This window comes from Rhinoderma darwinii, chromosome 1 (genome assembly GCF_050947455.1).
Source record: "Rhinoderma darwinii isolate aRhiDar2 chromosome 1, aRhiDar2.hap1, whole genome shotgun sequence".
In the NCBI taxonomy this organism is placed as follows: Eukaryota; Metazoa; Chordata; class Amphibia; order Anura; family Rhinodermatidae; genus Rhinoderma; species Rhinoderma darwinii.
The window spans coordinates 389653942-389667578 of record NC_134687.1 but is presented as its reverse complement, the minus strand read 5'-3'; positions in this window follow the sequence as shown (position 1 = coordinate 389667578).

Here is a 13637-nt window from a genome sequence, read left to right as displayed (position 1 = left end):
CCGACCGGCTACAGATAAGTTTGCAGATAATTTGAAAGTTTTGAGGGCGATATTTGGCGGTCTTATACGGCACTCTGTACCGGTCAACAGCTGACCTAATGTTATAATGTTACAATGTTGAAATGTATGCATTTTTGATATTTCCCTGCATTCTCGCTACAGGAGATTAGTGAGGGAGTTACATCAGGTTCTGAGATTTTTCCTTGTGGGCGGGATCGACCGGGAATGATACAATGCCTCCCCTACACAAGGGATTAGTTATATCTGCCACAGATGGCATACTGGGAGAAGTTGCGGTAGGAGATCTGGGAAAAGGAGGCAGGGAAACCTAGAGGCGAAACAAGATTTATGTGGTTATGTGAGGATATAATCCAAACGGACTCTAGGTTGTTAAACCGACGGTATGAGAATGTATAAATGTGTGCACAGGCGACAAAGGGGTAATGAGGTGGTAAGGGCAGGTGCTGCTTCCTCATTGAAGGAGACATATATGCAGGTCTGGGGGGGAGGGGGAGGGAGGGGCGTGTTTTGACACAACAGAAAAAAGTGAAGTCACTAACACCAGTGGGTATTAAGGGGCTGATAACCCTTGCCGTAGGTGATTTTATGGTGTTGTTAGATAAGGGCCGGATGGCCTTGACATGGAGTTTGGTTCTGGTTTATAAGCCGGGTTTTGGTTATGTTATTAATGTTTATACATGGCTCTTGGAAAAAGGCGGATCTGACTCCCCGAACCTATCACGACTTTTAGGCATTTTAGCTCATCTTATGCACGACCCAATAACATGAAAATAGTCTCTTGGAATGTTAAAGGGCTGAGATCCCCACAGAAACGGACCAATCAGTACACAGGCTAATGTACTGGCATATAGATCTATGCCAGTACATTACAGTTACAAAATCAAAATCAAAATTATAAATCCCTTTATGGGATTAAAAAAAAAAGTTAAATGAATGTAACAAAAAAAATAATGGTAAATAAATAAATAGTAAATAAAATACACAGAAACACACATTTTTTATAATAAATAAACTTTTTAAAATATAAGTCCCAAAACATGAAATAATATAGACATATTTGGTATCGCCACGACCTGTACAACAAATGTATAACATTATTTATGATGATCGGTGTATGGTGTAAAAAAAAAATATTAAAACTGCTGCGCAACTGCTTTTTTTCTGCATTTTAATCTAATTAAAAATGTATAGAAATTAAACCATAATGTATTTGTACCAAAAAATGGTACGTACATAAAGTACAACTCGTCCCGCAAAAAACAAAGTCTCATACAACTACGTTGTACAAAAAATAAAAGCGTTATGAGCGTCGGGATGCAAAGAGGGAAATGTAAAAAAAATTGCTCTGTCCTCAAGGCCACCTGCTGCATCTGCCTCCATCCGCGCTGAAGCCACAGCCACCGTCCGGACTATTTCAGGTACCCAAGCATTACTGTCTGCCATTGACTTCCGCATAGACTGTGACCTGGTCAGCTGCCTCCCCGCTACGGCGGAGCGGCCTAGTGGGTCCACATACCCTGTGTCCGTGACAGTACGCTCAGGCCATGGAACCCGCTGGCCAGCCCAAGACCCCAGTACAGAAGATTCAGACAGAGATGCATGACCTACGCACATGTCAGGATCAACTCCTTGAGGCGGTGAATTCTATCCTGGTCCACCTGGATCTACTCGCTGTTCCACCTCCGGTTCTTCCTCCTGAAGCTGTTGCCGTGCCACTGCCTGTTGCTCCCCCTGTTTGTTCCGGATCCTCAGTTCCTCTGCCCCTTCCTCCTCGCTACGACGGTGACCCCAGAGCATGTAGAGGATTTCTCAATCAATGCACGGTGCATTTTAGGCTACGGCCTCATCTCTTCCCCTCCGTATATGTTATCTTTTAGCCCAATTGTATGGGATGTTTGGGATGTGTATATATGGCATTGCCAAGTGTGTGTATACTGATATAGTACAGTTGACATCAGATCTCATCGAAAAATATATATATACGCATTTTTTGAGAACACATTTATATACATCGTGTAATTGGCGATGTACACTGAAAATGGCATCGTATGGGTCTGGATTAGTATAACACTGATAATCCAGAGATCTAAATATCTTTGAATTAATGTTTTGTCCACATTCCCCTTTTTATTAAGGAACTCTCTATATACGAATTATGTCCGCGATGTGCGCGCGTGCGCTCTCTTGCACTCACCGTCCTCAGACCAGAAGCTGTCTTGACATGACGGGCATCTCTATTATGCTTTGCGTTCAGAGGTGCTCGTCATGACGCTGACGGGATGACGTCGGTGGGTGTGAGCGGTGCGCGGCGCGCCATTGGTTACAGGGGTTTTTTGTTTGTGTATTTAAATCGAAGCTGTCAGAGTAGCTACTACACCTCCTGACGAAGGTTGCGAAACGCGCCTCGAGGTGCTCGGTGTCCAGGTGCCCTATCATATATTCACTATGTCCTCCTCAGGTATGCTCTATTTTTAACATTGGTTGTTCCTTTGTAATTACTGTAGCCAATTGTAGTGCTATTTTTCTTGTATTGCCCTTAGCAGGATTACCAGCGTGGATGTGTTATTTAAATAAACCTATCGCACTGTGACTTCAATTGCTATGTTGATCGTGCTCTATGGGAATATATGTTATTCACTTCACCTGAGGTGTAATCGACTTCATGAGAAATCTATATCATTCAAGATTTATGTCATCATATTGCCATGTTGATCGTGCTTTATAGGAATACATGCTACTCGCTTCACCTGAGGTGTAACTGCACTTTCATGAGGAGTTTATACCATTCATGATTTATGACATCATACTTGAGGTCACCTGGTTTTCTTTTATATATTTTTACATGTCTATAGTATATACTTGGGAGGGGGGTTATTTTTGTATTGATGTATAATAAATTGTAAAGTATTTAAATAAAAATTAAATTGTATTTTGACTAAATAATTGCATGATATCAAGATCTCTTTTTTGCTTTAACATCCCAGAGTTCCTCTTCCTGTATCAACTTCATCTCAGGTACCCGCTGCTGACTCTGCATATGGGGACTTCCTGCAAATCTGGCAACAGACCCGGTCCTCTATTTTGCTGGCGGTAGATCGCATGAAGCGAAAGGCGGATACTAAGAGAAGAGAGCCGCCTCAGTATCTTCCTGGGACTAAAGTCTGGCTGTCCTCTCGGAACATTCGCTTGAGGGTGCCTTCATACAAGTTTGCTCCCAGGTTCCTTGGTCCTTTCGAGATCCTGCAACAAATTAACCCTGTCTCCTATAAGCTGCGGCTGCCTCCTACCCTCAGAATCCCTAACTCCTTCCATGTGTCCCTCCTGAAACCAGTGGTCCTGAACCGCTACAGCAAGACTTCTAGTTCCACAGTTACTCCCAGCGGTCCTTCTGATGTATTCAAGGTAAAGGAGATCCTGGACTGCAAAAGGGTAGGAGGAAGGACTTTCTATTTGGTGGACTGGAGAGGGTTTGGTACTGAGGAGAGGTCCTGGGAGCCAGAAGAGAACCTCAGCGCCCCTGCTCTTATTAAAAAGTTCCTCTCTCACTCTGGCCCCAAGAAGAGGGGGCGTAAGAAGGGGGATACGAGACTTCCGGTTCCGGCGCTGCAGGACGCGAGTGACTGAGCTCCCGCTCCCGTCCAGCCTGTTTGATCGCAATAGTCGCTTCGGCGATGACAATCAGCGGTGAAGCCACCAGCCCTGCACACGGAAACATACCCGGTGGTGCCTGTATGGACAGGTACCTCCTCAGAAGCGCGCAGAAGCCAGCCATGGAAGATTCAGCCGCGGCCGTGGTAAAGGGAGGTAAGATGGCGGCGCTTCCCGCCACTGCGACCCTGCTATACACACAGGAAGATGAGCTGCAACACCATCAGTCCCAGCTTTCAAGCCCGGCAGAACACATAATGTCCTCTCATCCTGCAGCCATTGATTATGTAGCCCTGGCCCGTGAAGTAGCCAAACAGATAGCGCCAGAACTGCAAAAGGCGCTGGAAAAAACGGTGCAAGATTCCCTAAACTGCGTGCAGGCGGAGCTGGCACAAGTCACTACCAGAGCTGATGAGTTAGAACACCGTATGACGCTGCTGGAGGATGAAAATGAGCGTCTGCAATCCAAACTGAAAGGGGTGCTGTCTGTTACTACGCAGTTGGGGGACAAGGTGGAGGATCTGGAGAACCGCTCCAGGAGGAGCAACCTGCGACTGGTGGGGCTGAAGGAAGCGGTGATATCTTCTGATTTACAGCGACTATGTGAGAGGACATTGCCAGCAGCTTTAGGTCTTCCCCGTCCCTGCCGGGTGGAGAGGGCGCACAGAGTGGGGCCGGACCCCAGAAACCTCCCAGCAACAGATGACCACAGTTCGCTTCGTCCCAGACAAGTAATCTTTAAGCTGTTGGATTACAATGACAAGGTGGCACTCATGAAAGCTTTCCGCAGCAGATCGCGTCCTTTGGAAATAATGGGCATGAAAGTGCTACTTTTTGAGGATTTCTCTGTGGAGGTTGCAAAACGAAGGCGGGCCTTCAGCAAGATCTGCACCGCGCTGTTCCAAGCGAAAATACGCTTTAACCTACAGTACCCAGCCATCTTACGGGTGTTTCAAGAGAACGGGCGGAACAAGGTTTTCACCACTCCACAGGAAGCGGAGGACGCACTTACAGAGCTTTGCAGGCACAGACCCCAGCAAGAAGAGGAGCGTCACAGTCCAGCATACAGTCCAAATCGCAAGTCAAGAGAAGCCAAACGGAACCGACAAAATATGGAGCGAACCTGGGCAGAAGCTTTAATGCCCACACCAGGAAGATCCCGGGGGGGTCGAGCCGGAAATGGAGGGGACTCTCCGAAGCCGCAGAGGCGAACGCGGGACCGCACCCGATCTACGTCTCCTGATTGACGGACGAAGTTCTTTTCAGCACCATTTTATTTAAGCTGATGTGATGATGATTTTGTGGACGTTGTAGACCAATTGCAGATTCCGACCGGCTACAGATAAGTTTGCAGATAATTTGAAAGTTTTGAGGGCGATATTTGGCGGTCTTATACGGCACTCTGTACCGGTCAACAGCTGACCTAATGTTATAATGTTACAATGTTGAAATGTATGCATTTTTGATATTTCCCTGCATTCTCGCTACAGGAGATTAGTGAGGGAGTTACATCAGGTTCTGAGATTTTTCCTTGTGGGCGGGATCGACCGGGAATGATACAATGCCTCCCCTACACAAGGGATTAGTTATATCTGCCACAGATGGCATACTGGGAGAAGTTGCGGTAGGAGATCTGGGAAAAGGAGGCAGGGAAACCTAGAGGCGAAACAAGATTTATGTGGTTATGTGAGGATATAATCCAAACGGACTCTAGGTTGTTAAACCGACGGTATGAGAATGTATAAATGTGTGCACAGGCGACAAAGGGGTAATGAGGTGGTAAGGGCAGGTGCTGCTTCCTCATTGAAGGAGACATATATGCAGGTCTGGGGGGGAGGGGGAGGGAGGGGCGTGTTTTGACACAACAGAAAAAAGTGAAGTCACTAACACCAGTGGGTATTAAGGGGCTGATAACCCTTGCCGTAGGTGATTTTATGGTGTTGTTAGATAAGGGCCGGATGGCCTTGACATGGAGTTTGGTTCTGGTTTATAAGCCGGGTTTTGGTTATGTTATTAATGTTTATACATGGCTCTTGGAAAAAGGCGGATCTGACTCCCCGAACCTATCACGACTTTTAGGCATTTTAGCTCATCTTATGCACGACCCAATAACATGAAAATAGTCTCTTGGAATGTTAAAGGGCTGAGATCCCCACAGAAACGGACCAAACTTTTGCGACACATGAAACGATTGCACCCAGATGTGGCCCTATTACAGGAAACTCACCTTACCGAGCCAGAGTTTAAGTATTTGCAAAAATTCTGGGTGGGTCAGGTTTTTGGCTCGTCGGCAAGGGAGGTTAAGGCGGGAGTTATAATTTTGATACATAAAAATTTTGCGTTTACGCTGGTGTCCCAGGAACGGGATGACGAGGGCCGTTGGATCCATCTAGTGATGGAGCATGCAGGGGAAACTATCAGTATTCATAATGTGTATGGCCCAAATACGATTAACACAGGGTTTTTTGGTCATTTGGAAACCCAACTCCAGCAGGATCGCACTAGGTTTTTGATTCTGGGGGGAGACCTTAACACTGTGAGGTCTTCAAGGGAAGATAGGAGCGCAGGGACTAGTTCGCAGAGAAATAGAGATAGGATCTTGCCCAAATTTTTAAGACACACGGCCCTAATAGATGCGTGGAGGAGTCTACACCCAGATGCGCGGGAATATACACATTTCTCCCATGTTCATCAGTCATGGTCGCATATTGATTACTTGCTAGTTAATGACGCATTATCGCGACGATTACGTGAAGCGGCGATTGAAGATCTAGTTATTTCGGACCATGCCCCGGTTACCATTACCTTGGCCGACACAGTAGCTAGAGGAACGGATTTTATCTGGAGGTTTCCCGCCTTTCTGGCAAAGGATGAGGGCTTTATACAGAAGCTTAAGGGGTGGTGGATGGAATTTGATGTTGATAATGTATCGCATCGTTCGGAACCATCATTGTATTGGCGTACAGCCAAAGTGGTAATAAGGGGGAAAGTTATGCAATTTATGTCTAATCTTAAACGCAAAACGACCGAAGGATACAAGGCAGCGAGCGACAGATTACGGTGTGCATACACAGCATTTCTACATTCTCCATCACCGCCATTGGGGGAGAAATGGAGGGAAGCCAAGCGACAGTTTGATCAGTGGTTAGACAAAAGAGAGAGTATTTACCGGTCCCAATTTGATGGCGATCTAATGCGTTTCGGCAATAAAGCGGGCAAATTATTAGCGCGATTAGCGAAGGGGAGGTATGCACCGTCACACATTTCAACACTTAACGAATCTAATGGATCTTCTACCTCAGACCCAAAAAAAATCCACACCATATTAAGTAAATACTACCAAGCCCTTTACTCAGAAACACCCATAGATCTCCAAAAAGGGAGGGAATTTCTGGAGAAGGTGAAGCTGCCAGGGCTCACTCAGGAGCAGAACGGTCACTTGAGCGCAGAGATTACATTAGAGGAAGTTTGGAGCGCCATTAAGACCTTATCTAACGGAAAGGCCCCGGGTCCAGATGGATTCACAGGAGAGTTTTTTAAATCTCTGAGAGAAGAAATCAGCCCTACCTTGGTGGCATACTATAATATTTTACTAAGGACGGGTGCTTTACCAGCAGAGGCCAAAGTAGCGCATATAAAGGTGTTACCCAAGAAGGGGAAGAATCCTCTTGAACCGGGGTCGTACCGTCCCATTTCACTGATAGACCAAGATCAGAAATTGCTCACAAAAATTTTGCCCAATCGGCTGGCTATGTATCTACCCACACTGGTGGGAAAATCCCAAGTAGGGTTTGTAAAGGGCAGGGCAGCAGTGCCGAATCTACGCAAAGTGTTGACGGTGCTAGAAAAAGTCAGGCACGATCCCCAGCCAGGTACCAGGCCGGCACTATTAGCGTTAGACGCAGAGAAAGCCTTTGATAACATACAATGGGAATGGCTGGGGATGGTGCTGGACAAAATGAACGTTCAGGGAGACTTCCGGGTCTTCCTGAAGGGTGTCTACAATAACCCGCAGGCACGTGTTCACTCCTCAGGGTTCCTGTCGGATCCCTTCCAACTACATAAAGGAACACGACAGGGTTGTCCCCTGTTGCCCCTGTTATTCAATCTCGCATTGGAACCTATGGCTAGATTTCTGGATGAATCGGATATGTTCAGAGGCATTCAAGTAGGGTCTCGGGCAGTGAAGTTAGCCCTGTTTGCTGATGACGTTATACTTTTTATGTCAAATCCTCAAGAACATTTAAGGACGGTTTTTCAATTTTTGCAGGAATTTGGGCAATGCTCGGGATATAAAGTCAACCTAGCTAAAAGCGAACTGCTGGAGTTGGGCAGGCCATTGCCTAAGACCTTTTGGCAATCCTTGGGGTGTGGGATATTTTGAACATTGCATTACTTATCTGGGTATCAGAATAGGGAGGGTGCCGGACACCCTGTATGGCCTAAATTATCCCCCGTTAATTAAAAAAATACAAGCGGAACTCACTAGATGGGGCCAATTGCCGTTGTCCCTCCTGGGAAGGTGCCACCTGATTAAGATGGTTAGCTTCCCCAGATTGCTATACCCCTTTCAAAAAATCCCTCTCTTATTGAAGCATGTGGATGTCTCTAAACTGACGGCCTCATTCACTAAATTTATATGGGCAGGAAAAAGGCCTCGCATCGCACTTACCAAGCTCATGATGGGCAAACAAGAAGGGGGTGTGAACTTTCCGAATGTCAGGGGTTATAACGTGGCCTGTCTTTTTCGTCATGTAGTAGATTGGCTTCACGAAACGAGCAATTATTCCAACTTAGATCTGGAGGGGGAGTATGCCTCACCCTGGAACCTGAAAACTTTGTTACATTGTAGAGTTGCTTCTCTCCAGTGCCGTCTCAAAACCTCCATTGTATTGAGAGATACAGTCCTAGCTTGGAAAGTGGTACGTAAGCAGTTTGGGTTACCTCACCTGGTATCGAAATATATGCCGTTGAGCGGACACCCAGAATTTTTACCGGGAGTAGGCAAGGGGGACGGATTTGCCTCATGGGGGATGGTAGGCATTGACAACGCAGGGGATCTTATGCACATAGAGGAAAGGAGGTGGTTAACTGGGGAGGAAATTACCACTAAACTCAGACCCATAGAAGGTAGGGTCAATTTTTTACAAATACTTCAGGTACGAGCATTTTGCACCTCCAGGCTCAGGGATTTGAGTAAGGAAGCTACCTCGCACACTCTAGATGAGGTCATAGGTCCAACAACTGGGCGGGAGACCATTTCAGGGTTGTATAGAGCACTGAGAGATGGTTTTGTTCGTCCGCAATCAAGGGTTAGTTTCAAAATCTGGGAACGGTGGACCCAAGATCCAGGTATAGGAGAGATCATACTGGGGGGTTGGGAGACGGTACGGAAGAGTGTTATAAATGAGAGCTGGAGGGAAACCTATTTTAAGTTGATGCATTCAGCTATATATGGCTTTAATATTTTGCCTTCACAATCCTTCCCTGACCGCATTACGTGTTGCCCCAAATGCAATACACCTCTGACGAATTTATGGCATGGAGTGTGGGGGTGCGTACATACGAAACGATTTTGGGGGATGGTACAAAAATATATTAAAGGCAATGTGTTGCCAGAAAAACATGTTTGTTTTTTTTTAAATTAAACATTTAGTGTGTTGGTGATTAAACATTGTTCAAATTTTTTTTATTTTTTTCACGAGTCAGGAAATATTATAAATTAATTCTAATTTATAAAATTTCCCATTTCTGGTCACTAGATGGAGCTATTCCCAAAATTGCAGCATTGCAAAATTGGGTAAAAAGCCCTCGCTCTAGTGAGCTCTCAGCATCCCCCCTCCTTTATCCTGGCTAGTGCCGGGATAAACGAGGGGTTTGAACGGTGTAACCTCCTACACTGTGTGTCGCCATTTTTTGAGCTAACACACAGTGTAGTAGGTTTACATACAGTAGTAAACACACACAAACACGAACATACATTGAAATCTCTTACCTGCTCCTGCCGCCGCGGCTCCCTCCGGCCCATCCGCTCCGTCTGCTGCCGCTGGTCCAAGTGCACAAGTCCGGAAGCCGCGACCGGAAGTAGTAATATTACTGTCCGGCCGCGACTTCCGGTCCACAGGAAAATGGCGCCGGACGGCGCCAATTTCAAATTGGACTGTGTGGGAGCGGCGCATGCGCAGTTCCCACACAGACGCCGTACACACAAGTGAATGGGACGGGAGCCGTTCGCAGTCCCTATGGGACTGTGGCTGCCGTATTCCATGTCTGTATGTGTCGTTAATCGACACATACAGAAATGGAACAAAAAATGGCAGCCCCCATAGGGAAGAAAAAGTGTAAAAATAAGAAAAAGTAAAACACAAACACACAAATAAATATAAACGTTTTTAATAAAGCACTAACATCTTTACTGAAATGACAATTGAGTAAAATATACCTTTTATTAGTAACTCATTTTAAAAACAGGGGTAACACACCACTGTGAAATAAGCCCCACCGTGATAATTTAAAAACGTATTAAACAGAAAACACTGAGTCATTATGATAGATATATCTCAGTGTTTGTAACAATGTTTCACTGACAACAGCATTTGACCTGGGCACAACAGTAGTACAATCCCCAAAATGCACCAGTGTCCGTGAACAAAACACCGGAACTCCTAGCGCTGGGTGTAAACAATGCTACTGTCCCCTATGCAGACATTCAGTGTACAATGAAAGACCCTACGCGTTTCAGATACTCATCCTCAGGGGTCCGTATCTTGGTCACTCTGGCCTCATCACCAGCGATAATGGTATTCAACAGCAGATATTCTGCTGTGCGTCACGGGAAGATGCTCGTATCGATGTCAACGGCATACTTCATTACAGGCGCTAGGTTACTATAAGCCCCAAACTCCACCCCTCGTTTTGGCGGCGATACATAAACTGACCAATCACAACACCCTCTCGATTCGTGACACCTGCCCATGTGACCCCCCGCCGTCAGCTGACAGCCAGGGGTCATCATCGGCCGCATCAATCCGAACGCGCAGGCGCAGTGGGAGCCAGGGACGTATCGCCCGGACTGCCAAGCAGGAGGAAGGTAAGAGCAAGCCGATAATTTGTTTGTGAGTATGTCTTGCGGGACAGTTACCCACCGCAAGTGGACTGCCTCAAAAAAGCAACTCTTTAGTTTAAAAACACATATTAGGTGGACGAGATAGCGGAATCCCTCCCATTTGAAATATTTAAACACAAGATCTCTGAATATGTTAAGGGGCCAATATGGCCATATCAAACATAGTGAACTATGCAAGATACCACCCACCCAAAAGGCCACCCAAGGTGAATATTGGCCGTCTAAGGTGGAGGAATAGTATAACATATTAAATAAAACAAGTATAATTAGTCTGCTCGTTTAAACCCGCTGGTTGTATGCATGCCAATCTATGGATCCATTGGGCTTCTTTGCGTAGAATAAGGTTGTCCCAGTCACCTCCTCTTTTGGGGGGTCTAATAAGTTCAATTGCTTGAAAATTTAAACATGCTGCTTGGCCTTGGTGTTTGGCATGCACATGCTTAGATATTGGGGTGTCCCTAGCATGGATAATATCTCCAACATGCTCCCTTATCCGGCGCCGAAATTGTCGCGCCGTTTTTCCCACATAATTAAGGGGGCATGGGCATGTAATGAGGTAAACCACCCCCGCTGTTTTGCAATTGACAAAATCCCGAATGATGTATTTCTCCTGTGTTGCAACACTGGTAAAGCTATTCCCTTTGAGAATGAAGTCACAAGCTTTACAGCTACCACATCTGAAAGTGCCTGGTATTTGTCTATCCAGCCACGTACCCCTAGGTAAAATGGGGTCAAAACAGCTATGCATGACTCTATCCCTGATGTTTTTCCCTCTCCGATACGTAACAGAGGGCCACTGTGTGATCTGATCAACCAAATCTGTGTCAGAACTGAGAATACGCCAATACCTTTTCAGGATTTGCATGATATCATTTTGTTTAGAATCATATGTGCCTATGAGTCTCGTAACTTGTTCTTGTTTACGTTTTTTAGGAACCAGAAGACTTTGCCTATCTGCGTCCCTTGCTCCCTCATAGGCCTTTCTGATTACACCCTTGGGGAAACCTCTATCCTTCAATCTTATCTTGAGTTCCTGAGCCTGGAACTCAAAATCACCCATGGAGCTACAATTCCTGCGTACTCTCATAAATTGGCCTTTTGGAATGCCACGTTTGAGGGGATAGGGATGACAGCTGTTCCATTGCAAGAAACTATTGGTTGCTGTTTCTTTCCGGTGTACCTTTGTACGAATTGTACCTTCTCCTGTTTTTATAATTTTCAAATCCAGAAAAGACAATTCTTTTTCACTGATCTCACACGTGAACCTAAGCCCTACATCATTTGTGTTGAGGGCTGCTATAAAGCTATGGAACTCCTCTGCTGTAGAGTTCCAAAGAAGCAGCACGTCATCAATATATCTAATCCATAGTCCAATGGACGAAGTCCATTTTGTAAAATTGTCCCCAAAGACAATCGTCTCCTCCCACCAGCCAAGAAATAAATTTGCATAGGTGGGAGCGGCAGGACTCCCCATTGCAGTGCCACATTGCTGATGAAAGATCTTGTCTTCAAAGATAAATATATTTTTTTCAAGAACGAATTGTAATAACTGCAAAACAAATTGGTTATGGGCTGCAAACTGAGTGCCCCTTGATCCAAGGAAGTACTCGATCGCCTTGTAACCCAATTTGTGAGGTATGGATGAATACAACGCCTCAACATCCAGGCTAGCCAACAGTGTGCCTCTCTCCAAAGAAATACCATCAATCTGTTTCAGAACATCCATAGTGTCACGTACATATGACGTGAGACTCAAAACAAAAGGGCGCAACACCTGATCAACATATGTACTCACATTTTGAGTTAGATTATTAATGCCTGAAACAATAGGTCTGCCACGTAAGGGGGGATACCCTTTGTGGATTTTGGGCAGGCTATAAAAACATGCCATGATGGGAAATTGTGGAAACAGGAACCCAAACTCACTAGCACTGATCAGAGATCTGCTCTTTGCATCACTCAGAATGCCCAGCAACTCTTTCTTGAACAGTGCTGTGGGGTTATCCTTCAAAATGGTGTAACAGTCAGGGTTAAGTAAAATGTCCTCACACATTTTTTTATAATCATCTCTGCCCATGACCACGATATTCCCACCTTTATCAGATGCCTTTAGAACGATACTTTGTTTTTTCTCTAAGGTGGTCAGAGCTACTCTTTCGGACCAGGACAGGTTGTTGTCTACGCCCCTAATGTCCTGACTGAGATTTTTGATTTCATCTCCCACCATTTCCACAAATAAATCCACATTGGTAAAATCTCCTATAGGTGGCAGCTTTCTACTCTTCAATTTAAGATCGGTGAAAGGACCTAAACCTGGGGTTCTACCAGATTCCTCTAGTAACTCCTCTAAGGCCACCAGGCCTTCCATATCAGATTCTTCTAACCCTAATTCAATACATTTTTTCCTATTATGGTGTTTGAAGAATTTGATCCATTTGAGTTTGCGAGCAAATTAAGATCCTTTATCCAAGAAAATGAGTCAAATTTAACAGTGGGGACAAAGGAAAGGCCCTTTTCTAGCAACGTGTTCTCTGATGCACTCAGATTATAATCAGATAGGTTAATGATTCGTAGTCTATCCATATTTCCCTTCACTAATCCTTTTGTCCCCTCAGCATGTAGCGGGAAATGGGGGGATTGTTGGCTAAAAAATTATTGCCACTATTGGAAGAGGTTCTAGCACGGCCTCTATTCCTACCTCTAGCTCCTCCCCTATATTTTTGTTTCCCACCACTACCACCAAAGAAAGGGCCCACTCTTTCAGAGTCTGTTGTTTCACTCTCTGATGTGGAAGGGTCAGTATCCCTCGGCCCCCTATTAGTCTGTTGATATTGCTGTTGTT